Source organism: Salvia splendens, chromosome 15 (assembly GCF_004379255.2).
Source record: "Salvia splendens isolate huo1 chromosome 15, SspV2, whole genome shotgun sequence".
In the NCBI taxonomy this organism is placed as follows: Eukaryota; Viridiplantae; Streptophyta; class Magnoliopsida; order Lamiales; family Lamiaceae; genus Salvia; species Salvia splendens.
Genome location: NC_056046.1, coordinates 27,803,558 through 27,809,465, shown reverse-complemented (window position 1 = coordinate 27,809,465; position 5,908 = coordinate 27,803,558). Strand labels below are relative to the sequence as shown.

The following is a 5,908-nucleotide window of genomic DNA, read 5'->3' as shown; positions in this document are numbered from 1 at the left end:
TATAAAGGTAACTAACTAGCAGTTTGGCTAGTTAACACATTCGATACAGAATGAGAGATAGATTAGAGAGATATCCTTTCTTCTTGAGTGTATTCTTTAATCATACTCCCTCCGTCCCAAGGTAGTGGAGTTGCATTCCTTTTTTGTTTGTTCCAAGATAGTTGAGTCGTATTCATTTTTTTGTCAGAACTTTATTCGTTCTCTTAAATTTCCTCTCTGCACTTTAACCTTTAACAAATCAATTTCTTAAATCTCGTGCTCAAAAGAAATGCCCCAACTACCTTGGGACAATGGAGTATTTATCGTATACTCCCTCCGTCCCATTCAAGATGTCCATATAATGAGAGAAGAGAGAGGTATTTATTTCCAAATATATATAATGGTCATCTTGAATAAGACAAACTAAAAATGAAAAGTATACATTTTGAGTGGAATGAAGGGAGTAGTATTTTGTATAGTCGTGAGCATTGTGAATAAAAATGAAGCACCTCTTGTTCGTGGATGCAGATCAATTAAGATCGAACCACATATACTCTTGTCATTACTTTGTTCTTGTGTTTGTCATCGATCAGTTATCAGTACGCACAGTACTTGGGTTATGGCATGTTAAGTAGAAAGAGAAAAGGATATATTTATATTAACATGAGAGAAATTTAAAAAAAAAGAAATACTCCCTCCATCCCATTCGATATGAAACATTTGTTTTTCGGCAAGAGATATTATTTAGTGTTGTTTTGTGAGTTAATAAGGAAAAAATAAAGTAACGTACATGAAAAAGTAGAGATGATGTTTTTTTCCATTTTAATAAACGTATAATTTTTAATGAGACAATCTAAAAAGAAAATATTTCATTTTTATTGGTACAGGTGGAGTATAACATCTTTCATATAACAAACTGAGAAAAAACATGACATCTAATTTGAGATAGAGGAAATAAAAAACATGAGACGAAATAATAGGATGTTGAAAAGTACGTACAATTATTACTGAGCAAAGACCAAACACATTGGTGATCGGTTATACTCCACCCGTCCCATTGAAGATAACCTATTTTTCTTTTTAGTTTGTTTCAATCAAGATGATCTGTATTAAAACTGGAAATACTTTTATCTCTAACAGTGTCCACAATAGGGAGGCTGTGGCGGCCGTCGCGTCCTCGGGCGCGCTGCGGCTCCCTATTGCAATGGAAATGGGCGAGGCAGTGGCGGTGGGACCCACGCCGCGGCGCTGGCCGAGGAGTCCTATTGCACGGCGCTGCGAGTCGCGGCAGCGCCGAAAAACTTTTTTTTAATTTTTTTAATTTTTTGGTTTTTTCTTTATAAATACACCATTTTCATTCTTTTCACCTCACACACATCTACACCCTTTTTTCAACTCTCTATATTTTTGTTGTCTCAATATGGAAGGTGGAGATAGTGATTCCCCCAGCACCGGAGACTCGGGTTACGGCAACTATCCTCCTTCTCCAGGACTGTCAGAAATCCAGGGCCATCTATGAGGAAAAAGGGTGGGTCTGGGCCGAAGCGGACAAGACTTGGCGTCGGCAGGAACTACAACAGCAGCAGCGGCTCACGTTCCATCGACCTCAACAAAGAGGTCGATGAGGAGCTCCCCTCCACACTCTTCCACCGCCGACATCCCCAGAGCCAACAGTCCACTATCCGAGAGGCTAGAGCCGCCTCCCGCCTCTCTGGGGCCGCGTCTGGATTGCGCACGGTGTTGTCTCGGTGTTGAACAGGAATCAGGAAGTCCGGATGATGAAGCAACTTCAGGAGAACGCTAGAGCGTACGAGACCGCGATCAACCCGACCACCAAGGGGGTGTACTTCGAGCTCATGCAGAGGCTCAGGAAGCAGCTGGGGTTGTCGGGGGGGCCAGGGGGAGGGGCAGCGGGGGCGGCGAGCGGCAGCGACGGTGATATGCTCGGATTTTGCACTATTTTAAGGCCTTTATTTGGTCCGTTTTTAATGTCAAAATCACAAATCATGTCCATATTTTATCTATTTTGGTATTTTGACGTGTTTTGTGACAAATGTGCATATTTGAGCCTAAAAAGATAGCAAAAAGTCGAAGTTGGAAATCTGGAGCTTTCGAGACGCCCAGCGGTCCGCTGCAACACATACAACGGCCGCTGGGGCCCAATGACCGCTGAGCCAATAGCGGTTCGCTCTGGAGAAAGTTGTGCTGAAACAAAGAACACGCCCAGCGATCGCTGGGGAGTGCGCGGCGAGATCTCCAAGAGTTTCCGAAGCTATGAGATTATTCACTGCGGCCGCTGTAAGACAGTGTAGCGACCGCTATCCAAGAGGCAGAGGCTACGGATCAACATACAACGATCGCTGGCAAAGGTGCTGCAGCCCGCTGGAAAAACGCGGCGCACAGAATTGACCTACTTTCTCCCTAAGATTTACCAAAACTTAGCCACTTTTTACCTTATTTGCTGAAGCTCGATTTTTCCCCTATAAATACCCCATCAAACCTCTTCATTAAGGATCCTCTTTTTGCCATCTAATTCTAGAGCATAAATTAGAGAGTTATTCATTGTGCAAGAGGTTGAAGAAGGAATCAAGAGAAGATCAAAGTTACAAGGATTCAACCTTTGAGTTTTATTGCTTTAGTTCTTATGTTCACTTTGTTTTCCCTACAATCTATGTTTTTAGATTATTCAATTATGTGTAACTAAATTCATAGGATTCTAGGGATGTGTTAGTAACGACTTTGGTTATACAATTCTGTTTTCTATTTAATATCCGTTTTGTTTTTACTTCGTTTCTTCCTTAAGTTGTTAGATAATGCTTCACGTTTGAGTGACACATTCGGTGATAAATTAATATAACTTGCTACATAATCGTGAGAGGAGGTTGGTGAGTTAGGTCTACTTAGTAGACACTACAATTAGATTCCCTTAAAACGGCCCTGTTAATTGAGAGTGAGGACTTTACAAGGGTCTTAGGAGCTTTTGGGAGTTACAGATCTAGGATTGACAACCCTAGTGTTAGTATTCTACACTTGTGCCACATGGGAAAAACTTATGTGATTCGTTCTATTGAAGTATAACATGTGCTAGGGTATTGTAGTTGGAATTTGTATAACCATTACTGTGAACGCACATCCCTAGAATTCTCTTATCTCTCATATTTTACCTCTTCAATTATTTGCAACTAGTTGTTTACTTGCTTTCAAATTGTTTTTAGTTTTCAAAATTCTCAAAACTTTCGGTTTTCCAAATAGTGAACGAAGCTTAGTAGAAGGTAGCAGTATGTGATTGTTTTCCCCGTGATCGATATTCGGTACTAACCTTTAGCTATACTATTCCTACTCTGTATACTTGTAGGTATTTATAGTGTTAATAAAAAGTGCATCAGACGGGGATGGAGAAGAAGCGACGGATTCCGACGATGCCACCGAGTAGGCAGTAGCGGTGTTATTTTTTGTGTTTTTATAAAATTTTCGTTGTATAATTTTCCTGTATCTATAATACAACGAATATTTGGTTTTAATTTTAGAGTGAACTACATAAATGGTACCTAATTTTTCACTTTCGCACATAAATTGTACCTGCTCTTTATTTTATATCATTTTTTTTACCTATAAATCACATTTTTGGTACCTGATACAATTTTCACCCAAAGTGCCCTCTAAACAAATACATTTTTTGTGCGCCCCGGAATTTCGTTCATTTCTTCGAGACAAATCAAATTTATTAACGTAATCTAATTCTTGTTTAGAAGGCGTGTGAACATAAAAATTTCCGTTGTTATTTCCGACGGTGAGATAAGTTGTACTGAGGTAGAGAGAAACAAAGTGTATGTAAAATTATTCAAGAATAAAAGTAGAGGATATACTTTTATTAGATAGGCACTTTGAAGAGTACAAAAAAATAATAAATACAAGAATGATGGAGATGCGAATAATACATGGCTACTTATGAGAAAGAAATAGCAAAGTAATACAAGAGGTCTTGAGGAGCCAAGCCTTGAACTTGATCACACTTAATGAAAGGGACAATACACACTACACTAAGACCCCTATCTTGACAAACAAAGAAGGAAGCTTCCACTTTACAAGATTCATCACAAAATAAGGGGAGAAGATTTCCTAATTATAGTAAATTACAAAGGGAGTGAGCTAGGCAAATCCTCCATTCCTGCCCCTCGTTTTTCACAAAGTGCTACGCTCCAAGCATGGAGCAGCCACGCCTTCCAAGAAGTCCTCCACCTGCCATAGAAATTTCCTCAAATTAGTAGTTCCCTTGCCACCACAAAAATCAATAAGAAGAGCTATACATAGGAATAGTAAGTGAAGACAAAAGAAGGCTTTCATAGGGGAGGTTTCCTGCTGCCTATATTCCCAAGTTTGGAGATGGGAACAAGTGAAGATGACACCATGAGCTCACCCAAGTAACCAAATGAGGAAGGGGCGTACTTCTCCATCAAAACAAGCCAAAAATGATGGAACCAGTCAAGGATCATATCTCCCCAAACTTACACCAAAAGGCATGGATAGCCTACTTACAAAGCTCAAAAGGGAGCAAGCTGGCAGCCAAAAATAGGAGGCTTTGTCCCCAAGTTTCAGGCACAAGCTGCCAATAGTGAGAGCTATATAAGGAGCCACAGCCCTCCTCTTCTCCCCACTTTTCGATCACCATAAGCTTCACAATATATCATAGAAGAGAGCAACAAGGGGGAGGAGCAAGGAGTGAGGGCAGGCAAGGATCAGTCCACAAACAAGAGGAAATCACCAAAGCTGAGGTAATTCCCTCAACACCCTCCCTTGCATCAGTAGGCAATCACAGTAGGCAATCAAGAACAAGAACTCAAGAATACTTAGAACTAGCCTCAACAATCAATAGAGAAATTAGCATCTAGTCTAGTACCAATAAACATCCAATGGTAATTGAATTTAGAACAAAATCTATCCAACAAGATCGCAACTCGAGAGAGGAACATAATCAAAACCCAGCAATGAATAAATGCTGCCGTAACTCAAGCTCGAAATAAATCGAAATGGCAAAATGGGAATAAGGGGAAGGGGAAGGGGACTTAACTTTTGGACCGAGAGGCTGCCGGACCGCGACACTGCCGGAGCAGCAGCGGGCGAGGCGGATGCGGTGCTGCACGAGGGCGACTCCCCGCTAAACTTGAGCGGCGGCTACTCGTCGAGACGGCGATTTCGACAAAGGAGAAAGGCGACGCCTTTCTTGGTGACTTCGCCGAGAGAGAGAACGTCCGACGGAGGGCGCATAGCAGAGGTCGGCACGAGAGAATGGCACGGGACCTATGGTGACAGTGGAGGAACCGCGTGTTCCCGGTGAGTGAGCCCGAGCCGCCAGAAACGACGGCACCAGACAGCGACGCCGTGGCAGAGGCAAAGCCTCCCCTCCACCGATTAATTCGTCGGAATTAAGGGAGGCCGCTCAGGATGCGAGTTCGCCGGATAGAGGGAGCGCAGGTGGCGATTCCTCCGGAGGAGCCGTGAGGAAAACCGCCGCTGATCGAAAAATAAGCTAGGGATTCGTTTCAGAATTTGGGGATGAGAATGGGATAGAGAGAGAGGCACGATGAAGGGAGTATACTTGAGCAGATTGGGCAAAGGATTTAATCCTTAAGGAAACTTTGGCTATGGGGAATAATTAATAGTTGGCCAATTCCATTTCAATAACTAAATGATGTACTTACTTGGGCCGAGGCATAAAATAATTGGTGGGTTCGAAGCTTAATGTGGCTGAGTTGGACTACATAGTTTTATTGGGCTTGGAAATAAATAATATTGGAGGGGAATTAATTTAAGGAATTGAGCTTGGAACTTAATTAATTTAATTCCCGAATAAATTATTGAGTTTCTAAAGATGGAAAATATTAAAGTTGAGACGCGAAGGGCCGACCGGCGTCGCCCCGCGACACCATGG

General features: G+C 42.0%; 1 long non-coding RNA gene across 1 annotated transcript; it reads right to left on the bottom strand.

Annotated features, from left to right (window-relative positions):
• Window positions 1–3,796: 3,796 nt before the first annotated feature.
• Window positions 3,797–5,612, bottom strand: LOC121768785. Its single transcript, XR_006043414.1, has 2 exons — window positions 5,048–5,612; window positions 3,797–4,218 (listed from the first exon to the last, which is right to left on the bottom strand). It is a non-coding gene; the product is annotated as an uncharacterized LOC121768785 (long non-coding RNA).
• Window positions 5,613–5,908: the final 296 nt, after the last annotated feature.